This window comes from Osmerus eperlanus, chromosome 1 (assembly GCF_963692335.1).
Source record: "Osmerus eperlanus chromosome 1, fOsmEpe2.1, whole genome shotgun sequence".
In the NCBI taxonomy this organism is placed as follows: domain Eukaryota; kingdom Metazoa; phylum Chordata; class Actinopteri; order Osmeriformes; family Osmeridae; genus Osmerus; species Osmerus eperlanus.
Genome location: NC_085018.1, coordinates 15,950,293 through 15,964,292, shown reverse-complemented (window position 1 = coordinate 15,964,292; position 14,000 = coordinate 15,950,293). Strand labels below are relative to the sequence as shown.

At 43.3% G+C, this 14,000-nt stretch overlaps 1 protein-coding gene across 7 annotated transcripts in view; it reads left to right on the top strand.

Moving 5' to 3' along the window:
* foxp1b (forkhead box P1b) overlaps window positions 1-14,000 on the top strand; it is a 131,587-nt gene that overhangs the window by 3,271 nt on the left and 114,316 nt on the right. For all 7 annotated transcript variants that reach the window (XM_062463561.1, XM_062463578.1, XM_062463536.1 and 4 more), the window contains exon 2: window positions 10,117-10,219. The gene's annotated coding sequence lies outside the window, so the exon portion shown is untranslated. The remainder of the gene's footprint in view (window positions 1-10,116; window positions 10,220-14,000) is intronic.

The following is a 14,000-nucleotide window of genomic DNA, read 5'->3' as shown; positions in this document are numbered from 1 at the left end:
TCCAGATGAATGAGAAAGAAATCAACACCTGTGGACCAGCTAACTCTTCTATGAGGGCTCAGTATTTTAACTTGCTCTGAAATATATTGTGCTGGGCACAGGGCTGGTAAACTGACTGTACACCCTTGCGAGGAGCTGAATGATAAGGAGAGTTATTTTTGTCACAATGTCGGAATGAGGTTTTACACAAGTATGCAGATTAGATTTTGAGTGTAGTAGCTTTCACGCTCGGGGGTATTCAGTTGTGTTATACTGTACTTAACTTATTTTATGCGGCATAAAAAGTAATGCAACTTTCGGATAATTTATAAATAACACATTTCTTGACATTTTACTTTTTGAAAATGGGAACGGATGGGGTCACACAGGATTATAACAAACTAAGACATTTTATGAGACTACATCACAGTTTTTTGTGATGGCATTGCATTAATGAAACAGATAACAAAGGGAAGCAGAAGCAATATTTGCAGGGTAAAGGTTAGTGTGTCCCACCCCCTGTGGGGTGCTCAGGCAGCTGGTCTCTCTCTGTGCCGTGCCCTGGCACACTGTGCTTGCCATGCCAGGGAGGAAGGCCATTGGCCAGTGAGTGGATGGCTTCAGGTGAGCTCTGAGCTTCTCTGCCGTATCCATGGAGACTGCACACGCTCAGGACAGCCATTAACTTATCCAGCCATTAATTACTGTCTTCCTCTGTCATCTGTCCTTAATAAATGGAGGGATGGCGACAAAATGTCAGAGGCAACAAGAGAAGAAAGAAAGTCTGCAATTTCACTCAATTAACTCTCCTTTGTAAAGATCACATACTTTTTGCTATTATAGTAATTCTTATTTTATAATCCTTTGTTTTTTTAAAGACAGGTTTATTTTTCAAATTATATTTTTTCATTTTAAGCAATGAGTTTAGGAAATCATATTTGATACAGTACTTGTGTCAAGTACATATGCTTGAGAATGCTGTATACAGCACTGGACAATTTGTACTTACATATAGGGCGGAGCATGTTTTAATAGAAGTGAAAACAGTGCACTTTGTTACTCGATCTACAGAACCTTTATGTAACTGCAAAGTAGGCTAATTACTATATGATTTTCCACAGATATGATGTCACTTCAGATAGATGCTAGAATGTACGATTAAGAATGAAAGGGCAGTAGATGAGTGTAACATATTCATTGTGTCTATGATTTGACTCAGCTCGCTAATGTATTGTAGGTTTGCATTGAGATGTGAAAACTTTGTGTAGGAGTGGAAAGTGAAGTCACTGAGAGACATCTCACAACAAAGCCATGATCTACTCAGAAAGAAAATGCATACATAAATGTCTCATATTCAAATACAGTAGCATTTTCACACATTCGGCACATTAAACCCCCAAACGGCTTAAGTATGAGAATATAGGCTACTTGTTGTTGGATTGACATTCTTTGATATTTGTTAAATGCAATTGTAGGTCTTGGCTTTGATCAAAGGTATCAGAGTAGAAGAAAAAAATTCTGCAACATTTCTCATTCAGCTATGGAGTGGTACTCTTGGTTGGAGAAAGTACCATAGTTACACTTTTCTGGTCAGACAGTTGTAGAGGTCCACCAGTGGGATGCTGGGCCCCTAAAGTGGAACTAACAGAACATATTGTATTATCTTCCATGTCCCACCCATATAGGCGGCAGGAGTCCTTCTGATTGGATTAGAGGTCATATTAGATGCCAGATTGGCTTGGTTGGTCACAGATCTCTTGGCCAGCTGTGGTTTTGACAGCTTAAAGGGATCAATCTGATGGACAGACTTCTCTGTCGTCCAGGAATCCACTGTCACGATACAGCTCAAAGTAACCCCCCAGAATTACCATTGGCAGTCTCAACTGTTGAAGGTGTTTCAGTAGGGATGAAATCTACTCGTTATTAGTCACAAGTATTTCTTAAGTGAACATACACCCCTTTTGTTTAAAGGTTATGGTTAAGTTTTGTGGTTTGTCAGTGTAAAATCTACCATTTACTTTCTAGAGGTCTCAAAAGATAGATCGTTAACTCCTATGGAAACCGTACAGTAACAATTTTGGGTGTGTTGCAGGTAAGCAGCACACAGTTTAAAGCAGACATCAGGGGCTCTACCATATGCTGCAATCTGTTTCCAGTTGCCAGAGGAGACCTTCACACCTGTTTCTCTCAGCTATCCAGTCTGTAAGTCAGTTTGTTTGTGTATACAAGGTCTCTCACCTTGGCTTTTAGTTCAGAAAAGCTTTTACTGCATCTTCACAGTGTTACAGGAAGAAAAAGGCTGAGAAAAAGTTTTTTTATTGTAAAAGTAATTGGAAAAGACAGACAGTAAGTCCGAAAGCATCCCTCTCTAGAAGCCCGATCCGTGGCATGTTTGGTGCGTTCTCAGTAGGCAGCCCCACCCTTACAAGAAACAACATGGCAGGGCCTGCTCTTCCATCATCTCTGCTGGGTGGAAAGTTGCTGTGCTTTGATCATGTTTTGGGGCGCTTCGCTCCAGCTTAGCCCTGCCGCGTGCCATGTGATAAGCCATCACACCACTCATCTGAACTGGCAGCACTGTGGGCTTGAGGACAGGCAGGGGAGAGCCACGGAGACAGAGAGCGGCAATGCAAATTTTGTTGACAGGTTGTTAATGCAGTCTTTCTTTCTTGCTTTGAATTAAACAATGTTATTCTCCCTTTGCACTCTCTTCTAACGAAACAGGCATATTTCATTTGAACCACTCTTGCAGTAGGTGGAACAATACTATTCCCATGCTGTTTAGCACTCTGGTAAAGTAATATGGGTTCAATTAGAGCTGCATATTAATGACCTCATAAACACTTGTGTTTTAATGATGTAACCAAGTATTACTCAAACACATTTTAAGTGCAATAAATTGGTGGATTTGTGCTTTGAAGTTGTATCTCTGTTTTTGTGTTTGTACATAAAGTTTTACTCTGAACCTTGATTATAGAAGTCGGTTCCTAATTGACTGGTTGTTGCTTGTTGATTTGATATATATTTACCAGCTGGATGGTAATTTGTGAGTGGTAATTATCCAAGAAACAGTGTTCTTGGTGCAGGCCAGCCATCCAGTCAGTCTGTGATGAGCGTGGAGTTGAGATGAAAAAGTGCAGGTTGTTGTTTCAGCTACAGCCTCCCCTTAACGGAGACAAAATAGCACAGAGGAATAATTGGTCTAATAGCCAACACTGGCCATATTTACCTGGATTGTTTTGAGAAATAGCTCTAATAATTAAATGTCTGATTTGAACCACCCGTCTGACCTCATGCCATGTTGAGCAGATCAGTGTGGTAAGCTGTATCCTAGATAATCTGGCTCTATGCGGAAACTGTGAGTAATGATTGACTGAAAGTCTCCTCCAATAAGTTGATTAAGCACAGTTTCCTCTTGATTACCTGACTTCAATAGTAAGACCAAGTTAGTTTTCAAGTATCACTGGATGAAACTATATTGCAGATGATGCCTTTGTTTAGACAGTATTTCTTGGATTGGGAATATCAAGTAGAGGGGAAAGCAGGCTTCATTGAGGTGAAATCTTTCTGCTGTGGTTTTTCTAGGTGGTGAAGGTACCTTCCCTTTCCTAATGACTCAGATGACCTGTGAATGAGGTGAATCAGGGGGGATTCTCTCTGCTCACTCTCACTTTCTGTGTCTATCTGGATCTCTCTCTTTCTGTCTCTCACACTTTCCCTCCCTCCCTCCCTCCCTCCCTCCCTCCCTCCCTCCCTCCCTCCCTCCCTCCCTCCCTCCCTCCCTCCCTCCCTCTCTCTCTCTCTCTCTCTCTCTCTCTCTCTCTCTCTCTAACTGTCTCTCTCTCTCTAACTGTCTCTTGCTCTCTCTCTCTCTCTCTCTCTCTCTCTCTCTCTCTCTCTCTCTCTCTCTCTCTCTCTCTCTCTCTCTCTCTCTCTCTCTCTCACTTGCTCACACACTTGTTTGTGCTGCTGTTGTTTGATAGCCCAGTCTCCCAGTAGATCTTCTGACATTGTTGTTGTTTGCCTCTGTTGGTTGGAGCGTGTGACTTGACTTGTATTTGCCCAGGGTCCTTGGAGGGACTTTGTTTTTGTTCATAGTGTTGTCAACAGGGTGGGGCTCCATTCCCAAACCTCCCAGAAGAAGATAGTAATTTTCACAGGTGCTATTTTTTGTTTATCAGTTTGTTAAACATATTTGCCAAGGTTGATTTGTGATGGCGAAGTAGATTTTTTAGATAACTGCTTGTTATTGTCCTTTGAAAGAAGAACATTTATAATTGTTATAGATGATAATGCAAACTAAATATTTAAGCAATGATGAGTGCAACCATACCCATGTTTCTTTCAATAGAAGCTGGGAAATAAGCAGCATCCTCATTTCTTTCTATCTAGATTGTGACACTGACTGGTGACTTCAAAGCCAGAGTTAATACACATGGTCTCCACTAGTAGAGAGAGTTACATGGATGAGTTTCCTGTGTTGCCATGGTGTATTGCCCTTCATAGCTGGAGTGGAGTTTAGTCTCACAATCATCATTGTTCAAAGTTCTAGGCTAAATGCGTTTGATAAATAAGCTTGTGAGTTATTGGGTATTAGTCTAAAAGCCTTTTCATGTTGTGAATGAGAGCATGATGTCCTTGCTTTTAATGTGTTGACCAATCAATGTTTCAGTTAAAAGACAACTCATAGTTAAAATTGTGTAAATCAATCTTTACAGAGTATATTTGAGTTAGGATTGTGAGTGCATTTCTGTGTAGACGCACTTTATATACATGTAAGCGATGATTGAAGAGCTAATTCAAAGACTTTTAATCACCCCACCAAGCTCCTGCAGTGTCATCTTTTTTGTAAATGCCTCATAAAATGAATAGATGAGTAGCCTCTTTTTAGAACATAATGGCTGGCTTAGAATAAGAAATGGGTAGTAGATTAGTATCCCTCTTTGCGTTGTCCATCTATCTATTCACTTGTCTCGATAATGCTCAGACTTGAAAGAGGTGGTGGGACACAGAGCAGTTCCAGAGGATCCACACGTGGACAGGTTCATAGGAAACTGGAGATGATAGAATTTGACTATTGTTTGCAAAAAGTCTTTCAGAGCTGAGCAGAAGCTTCAGCAGAGATACTGACTAATGTGTACACTTCTCACCTTGGCACCAGGAACCAGTTAAGCCACTGTATTAATGCATGCTCTGCAGCCAATATATAGTATTTCAGTTTGTTTGTGTTTATTTGATCTCCACTTTCATTGTTTGTGAGTCTACACACCCTGCCACCCTGCTGCCTGTTATTCCACCTAATGAGACCATGCTATTGGAAGTCAAGTGTTCAGGTTCTCGCCAGTCAATTCTCATCAGGCCATGTTCCAACTGAAACATTGAAAGCTGTTGTCCAAAGTTTTATTGTTCGTTCTTGGTCTGAGTTTTTGTTAGGCCGTATGTTTACTGTTTTATTTATGACCTGTGAATTTGAGGCACGATACCGTACCTGGGAATCGATCAACTGAAAATAGAACAGTCAATAGCACAACCGGACAGTGTGTACTAGTCCCTTTTCTCCTCTGTTTATTGTTTCGTAGACATAATAGGCCTATCTGAAAATGCCGTTAGTTGAAAGTATTCACCTTTTCTAGGATTCAGTGTTTTATCAACTTAATGATTTACATGGAGTTTGTCCCCTTAGATTTAGTTTGTTTGGAGCCATCCTTGGAACCATGCCAATTTAATGTTCTGCTTTCTAACGCGTTAGTCGAGTAGGGAATATGGTTCTCTTCGGGCCTGAAGCTTGGTCTCTTAACATGTCCCCCTTCAATTCATTCACATCACTCTGACAATTAGTGAGTTCGACCATCCCCAAATGGCTTACGTAATTAAAGAGTTGGCATTATAATTACAACATGTTTATTGTCTGTTTATGGGTGGTGTGCTGTGCTGTATGTAAGCGTTGTGAGATTTCTTTGGTGTAATGAATTGAGGGTTGTTACTTGTGGTAAATGTGATTTCATGTGGTGTTAACATCTCGATAACTCCTTTATCAGCCCTTTGAGAGTTGCACTGTTTGTTGCATGTACGGTGCAATTTGGCTGACAGCGGTAACTGGCAGCCGAAATAACCAAATTATTTAGTCATGGGTTTTTAACGGGCACAACGGCAAATGGATGTTAAGTAAATGATGCCATTTATTTCCTTCCTCCTCATTGCCAGACTGGCTGCCGCGGGACCTCTGCCAGCTTTAAATAAGTGGTACCCAGATGGCATTCACATGACGCCCACTTGGTTACAAAATCGTCCCGGGGAATAACTAGGCTGCCACAACAACCAATAGGTCAATTGAGTAGGAAAGCCTGTTGCTTCTGCATTTTGCATATGCAAATGCACTAATGTTGTGTCATTTCTGTAAATTCTGGGGGACGGTTGTTTCTCAGGGGTCCCTAAATGAATTGGAAAGGAGCCCGGGTAATGAGCTGGGCTGGAGAGGGAGAGCGGGAGTGAGAGAGTGAGAAAGAAGAGTTAGAGGGAGTGAGAGAGAAAGAGCAAGAGAGGGAAGACATCCTCCGCCCCTGCTCACTTCCTCTGAGCTAGTGCCTGGCTTCCTGGTTCCTCTTCCTCCTCCTACTCTGAGCTGAGACAAGAGAGGAAGGGCCTGTGATGAGCAAGCTGATGTAATGGGATAGTCCATTGGGCTCTCGGATAAAGTGAATTCTCTACCATCTTCAAAAAAAAGTTCTATTTTTAGAATACCACTATGCCGGTTTTGGTCTGTTGCTCTCACATTCCCTCTCTTTCCCCCATTCTTTCACTTTCTCTCTCTCTTCCCACTGTCTTTCCTCCTCTCTCTCTCTCTCTCTCTCTCTCTCTCTCTCTCTCTCTCTCTCTCTCTCTCTCTCTCTCTCTCTCTCTCTCTCTCTCTCTCTCTCTCTCTCTCTCTCTCTCTGTCTCGGTGCCACTCTTTTATACCCGCTCTCATCAGCTGCAGCTGTGGTGTTCTCTCACTCTCGATTTCTCTTCTTGGAGAAGTGTTGAACTGTGTCGTCTGCAGCCACTAACAGCCTACAGCTGCTGCTTCTGCAGGCTGCAGAGGAAGGACAATGTGGAACTGATTATCCAACAGAGAGAAATAAATAAACAATGCACCAAAGAAACAATACCTTCACTTACACACAGCTTACGCAAATCAGGAAAATGTGTTTCCAGATCGATAAGCCCTTTTTTTGTTCAGAAAGACTGAGTGACCGCTTTACATTTGTAAGTTTATAAAAAATAAAAAATAAAAATTCACTGTAGGGCCACTCATCCACTGATTTCTGTTTAATAGATGAAAAGCCTCACAATATGAATACATGCTCAAACTATATCTTGTTATGTTGTGACATCAATTTCCACACATCTCGGGAGTGTGTTTGTTTCTGTGTATGAAGTACACAACAGATGTTCTGTGCAGACTGAGTTATGCTCTTTGTGGTGGAGGAAGGTCAAACTGTCAGTAGGTGAAAGGTTAAACCTTGAAAACAAGAGAATGCAAAAAAAGAAACACAACAGCGCATCTTAGAGAAGATTTCACAGGGTGGGCTTGAATGTTACATCCAAGCCTTGTTTTCCGTTCTCTTGCGCTTAATTGAGAGGCTGTGGAGAAAAAAATAGATAAGTCTGGACAATTTTCTATTAGTTGACTGGTTAGTCAGACTTCATAAGTTGCTGGTGTGAATTGTCATGTAATGTCCCATAGTTACACTGTTGTTCTGTAGTTAAACCCCATATTTCTCTTCATAATTCTGTGCTAAGGAAACTGTGCTGTGCTAAGTGACAACTCTTTTGTAATGCTTTTTGAAGAGTACAACTGTAAGCACCGCATCTTTTAATTCCATGCATCTTCAAAGTTATTTACCTGCAGATATTTCTGTTATTGTATTGTTTTTCCCTTCCAGTCACCATTTGTAATTGTTCCTAAGTCGGAAGCTGCTATTAGTATTAGTAAAAATGGTAATGCTCTGGGTTTCATCTCCTCCTGAGAATGTCTCTCTATCACACTCACATTCTTTTAAAAGGGAAAAGGAAGATGAATTTTACCCATAAAGGCTGTATCACAAGGGCTTTTTATCCTAAATGACTCTAGGGATTGTTATCTGTGGAAGTGTGTCCTGCCACCGTCGTGTTCAATCAAGTGTCCACTTAGCTGTGACTGGGAGTAATTGTTCCCAAGTGGGCCACACACTGACCTGTTAATGTCTGTGCTGACCCTCTAACCTTGTCAGCACGTCTTAGGGAGGAGTTTAAATCATGTGGATCTCCTCCTTGCCTTTGCGCTGCCGGGTCAAGTGGGCGTGGGTGCTGAAAGACCACTCTCTTATAATTGTCCCCAGCAGTGTGGGTCAGTCAGGGGTGCTCTGGGAGACGCTCTTATTAGATGAGCTACTAGGAGTGGTGTTACTTAATGGGTCAAAGCATTGATCCGATACCATGCCTCCACTCACACCTTCACAACGTGGGCCGTTACCTGCTGTCTGGCCCGGCTCCCCTCTGAGGCCAACTCTGTTAGTGGTATTGGATAAATCGTGCACGTTTGGAAAGGAAAGCGACGAGTCCTGTAAGCATCCGCTGTACCTGTGCAGTAGGGCCATTCCCTGCATCAGAGATATGCCTCCAGTATCCCTTTGTCCTTGACATGCTGGACATGGGCCGAGGTGGCCGGTCTCCGTCCAGGGTTTCATGTGGGTAAACAGCAGCCTTCTTTTTGGGTCTCGTTCACCAGTGATGGACAACTCTGTTTAGTTCCACCATTTAGGCTAGTTTCTGCAAACTTGACACACACATCAGTGGCAATCGACCACCTTCTTTGAATTGGCTAAATGTGTGGTTTGTTTGAAACATAAGTATTTTAATTTGTGCAAAAGGGAAGAATGAAAACCACATGTTTCCACAGTTGTAGGGTGTTGTTTAGTGGTCAGCTGGAATTCAAATTGCCGCAAGCGTAGAGATAGTTTTCTTGATGTAGCAAGCTACATAATGTTGAAAGAATGTCTGCCATTCACTGGATAATACAGTATCTGTGAAGTAATTTTCTGAAGTCAATAGATAACCACCTATTCAAGGTTCCCTTTTGCATGGAGGTCAGCTCTCTCCAGTCTTCTCAATAGCTGCAGAGTGCCTTCAGTGACGATCTCAAAGATCCACAGCATGTTGAAGGAACACTCCTTTTGAGCAGAATGGGGCCACAATGAAGCAGTCTTGAATTCAGGGGGGTGAAGCCGTCTGTTGGGATCAACATATTTTGTCGTAGCAATGACAGGCATGCAGGCGAGTAATCAGAGGGGTCTTATCTGGGACTGTTCAGAGGCTGATGGCGGGCCCAGGAATGTGGTCTGACTGTGGAAACAACGTTGCGTTAATGGGGTTAGCCAAATTCCACACTCATGAATTATGAGGAGTTGGGATGGCGGGCCCTGTGGTTTGTTGTGTCTGGTTTGAGGCCTACGCTACTCTACACAGAGGCAGAGTTATAGATTTGGTCGTTTGACATGCTCTCGCATAGAGAAGCCCAATTAACATGGCTGATCTTCCTGCTCTGCTGGTAGAGAGACAAAGCCACATTATATACTCCTGCCATACACACACATGTCAGAGCCCAGAAATACACAGTACGCACATGCTCACACGTACACACAAACGCACACACAATGATACTCACAATATCCATACATTATCTGGGCTTGCCATGTTACAGAAACAAGCCAATTTCAATCTTTCATTTGCACTGACTGGACTCATTCATATTCAGAAGTGATTAAAAAAAAAATCCACTTGATGAATACAACTTTTTGCACGCAACAGATATTTAAATAATTAAATGATATTGGTTCCTATGAAACACAGTTTCACAATTACGGTATGGGTTTGTTGGCTAGTGCATGCAATGATTTGGTGGTTTTGACATTGAGGTGACTTGATATGTATTGAGGCCAAAAGATGACAACAGGAATCAGTGTGTCATACTCTAGTGCAATAGAAATACTTGTCAACAGTCACGTTTAAATTGCTTATTATGTCATTCCTGTCTATGTGGGGTACTTCCCCCACCTTTCTCACTTCCTGTTTGTACATTTCTTTCTTTTCCCCTGTCCCCCATCCCTTTCTTCTCAGGCAAGACACGAGTTATCTGTGAACCATTGATGGTCTGATCCCCGAAGAGCCAAATTGTCACTGAAAGAATGGAATGCCAGTCTTTCCTGTACGAATGAGAACGGTATGTAGACAATCTGACTTGAGCCCTCTAGTCATTCTCATTTCATACGTGTGCTCTGACTCTTGTGAACTGACACTCTGGAGCACTGTGAGATTTAGCTTATTAGGCTAATTTGCATATTGCCATAATTAGGTTGAAATGGATCCCAACAGAGTTACTCAAAGACCTTTTCATCATTTCTTCCTGTTGTATGAAATTGCCTTGAACCATGAAACAACAAATAGCATGAATAAAAAAAATAAAAAAAAGTAATACATCAAGACACAAGTAATATTCTTGAATGAAAGGTTCTCACCAAAAACGGTTTGTAACATTAACTTACATTAACATGAACAAGAATGGCACCTCTCCTATTTTTTTTTTACTATTCTGTAACCAACCAGAAATACAGCATCCCAATAAGGCAGACTTGGCACTACAGAGAGCTGCTTTGTGTGTGACACTCCTTTGTTTTTCCAGATCTTTGGCATGCTCTAGTCTCCCTGTCCCTCTCCTCAGTTAGCTGTGGGTACTCTGATTGGCTGAATACTTTCTGCACTCTAGGCTGGCTGGATGCCAGCAGTGCTGCCAGTGGCTGCCTTGCCCCTGATCAGAAGTGAACGTGACATTTGTGCGGAGGTAATGGAATCTGTGTGCAATTAAATCTCCGACTGTGAGGAAGAGTCTATCTCCTCCCTCCCACCCTGTCCCGTCAGCAGGGGGGGCGGCCGTGATGATGAAACTGTCCCAGCAGGCCTCTCGCCACTACCCCTCTCTCCCAATCCCAGTGTCAGGTTACATTTTTTTTTCACTTTGCCACGCTAGCAGTGCATCTATCCGGCAATTAATTACAGCACATGTCAATTAAAAATCTCCCCAAATATTGTATGAGAATTAAATTTCAATTAAAGAAATTACATTAGGGCAATACAACATTAACATTGGTTTAATGAATTCTGCTGAAGGTGACAGTTGTTATTTTGTGTAGGAGCATTGTAGCCCTTTTGATATTTTTGAAATGGAATATAGATGGGGGGAGGGACAGGCAGTGAGAGTGAGATAGAGAGGGAGAGATAAGAGTCTGGTTTCGGGATGAGAAGAAAGCAAGAACAGACACATGCATGAGTGAGAAGGGGGTCACGTCTCTCCTCTCGTCTGCCCATGTGCTTCTACACTTAACGCCTCATTTGTTGGCTCTGTGGCCAGTGGCTTGAGTCAGTGATCTGTTACCATAAAAGGAATTTCTCTCACACTGCTGATGGTGCACTTGCTCATGGGTAATATCACTGGCCAACCCCCTATGACAATGTCCATACCTAATGGTAATGTGTATCCTCATCAGGATGGATCATAGTCATAAAATGATGTCTTTTGTGCTTAAGCTGGATGAGCCGGACACAAGCAGGGGGAGGGTATGCACATTTCCCCTTGGGAAGATGACTTCCCTGCTCAGTGTGTTTTGTCCTTGGAGGGTGGACCCCTGGACAGAGAGGGAGGATGTCCAGGTCAGGGGTGGTCTGAGGCTCCTCCCAGCCTCTGGGCCTCACACCCTGTCTGCCTGCCGCCTCAGAACAGGCCACCCTGGGAAGCCAGACACCCAACACAGGCTGCAGCCTCCACCCTCCCACACAGGGGGTCAAGCTCCACACGTGTAGAAGGAGGATATGGAACGGGTCTAAAAGAAATGCATTTTTCTCTCCTTTTAATGGAGCAGTGGACAGTTTAAACAGTTAGTGTTTGTCATACTAGGATGGAATAATAGGATGTAACTGGCTATGACAGATTATATGGAAGATTATTTGTCATAATGCGTGATTAATGTAAATACAAGTGGATTATGTTGTTGTTTTAGAAAACTGGAGGGGTTATCCTCATTCTTTTCTCTGTAAAGCTGAAGGTTACTTTGAACAAACAGTAAACAGGACCTCCTCTTTCCCTTGCTGCCCCAAGAAAGGGATGGGTCATAATGAAGGTCATTGGGTCCTGCTTTACTCACTAACATCCTTTTGAATAAACATACCCCTATTCCCCTCTGTTCAGTTTGTAATCCCACAATTACAGATGGCTCTGTCTAGTTCTGTTAAAGAGAGGTAAGGGCTTGCTCAGGGAGCGAGAGAAAGACGGAGAAAGAGGGAGGAAGGGAGAGAGGAAAAGAAGCCAACTGCCATAGTATCATTCTAATGGCAAATTAGATCAGTTTGACAGATTGATGCGAAACATTGTCTTAATTGTATAATTATCTGTGGTTAGCCTGTGCGTGTTGTGATGGGGTGAAGGCCTGGAAAGAGCACATTTTGGCCTTTATGTGCTTATTTTGTATCCACACAGGAAATGAACAACAAGCAAGAATCCTCAGGATATGGCCCCCACTATTGCCCCCCCCCCCCCCACACACACACACACATACACGCACACACACACACACACACACACACACACAATAACACCCCCCTTGGGCAGGCAGAGGCGTGCTCAATGAGACGTTGCCCTTTAAGTAATGTGTCCGCCCAGCGAGTCTCCTCCTAGGCGTGGACTGGATGCCCTGTGCGCCTGTAGCCACCTGACCACCATGGCAGAATCCAACATGCATTTAACAGCAGCTCAACATACGGTCCACTTAACAGTGCAGCGCCAGGGAGTGGGGGGGTTCATCGGATCAGTAGCCCGGCTTAATCGACGTTCAAGGGATTCCGGATAAGACGTCAAAGTATGAGTGTTTAGGTCCAGATGGCGCTAAATCTCGGAGTTTATATGCATCGCTGTGTGTTTTCCTGTGAACCTTCGTTCCCCATAGAACGAAGTTACTGATCTGGCATAGCCAGATCAGTAACTGGATGATTTTCCAAGCCTAGTGGGCAACACTGTATGTCCAGACAGGGCAGTGATTGGCTGGAGTCTGTAGCGGCATGCATCTCAGATTATCCCAGTACAATAACCCAGTGGAGCCCTGGAGGAAGAGGTGGACTAGGACAGCCAGGAAAGAGGGTCTGAATATACTGTGGCTTCGTTTTTTTTAAAGGGTTTGAATACAACAATATTGTATCCATGTCTTAGCCATCAGAATACATTGTCTTGTGTATCTGCATCCAACAACTCCTTATTAATGCAATTGACCTGCTATTTCATCATGAAAAATCAGGCATCCCTATAATACCTCTTCAGATAATGAGATCATCACACATCTCTCTTGTCTGGGTAGTGACAGAAAGCAATTTGTGTACAGTGAGCTTGTCATGTCTCAGTTGTTGCCTCTGTCACGCTCTGTTGTTCAGCTCCACCTCCTCTGATAAAGCTGAGGGGATTAGCAGGTAACAAGGCAGCCGGGCCTCAGCACCTAGCTCACTGCACCGGCACGTTTGGCCTCGAGTGTGTCGGCGCTGCTTCATAAACGGTGGGAGGTGCACCTAATGGTGACTTCCCGGCTTTATCGCCGCCTCTGCCTGTATAATGCAGTAATTAAGGGTGACAGGAAGGGCTCGGAGTCCGCGACAGAGCCAAGGCAGCTGGTGCAGCAGGAGAATAGGAAGCACCGCTGCCGAGGCGAAACTGCAGAGAGAAGCAAATTAAAGCTCATATCTGCCATCTCCCTCGCCTCTTTGCACTTTCCTGTTTGGACTTGAAGGTGATTGGAGCCAAGGCAGTGACAGTTGACGGAAGCTGTGTGAGGATAGAGTATTTATTTACAGTGAGATGCTGTGATGCTTGTTCAGGATGCGGTTTCACGCAGGATGTGCCCCCCCCCCCCCCCCCCCCCTCCATCTCTACTATTCCTCAGGTTTGATCGTCTCACAAAAGAGTGCGA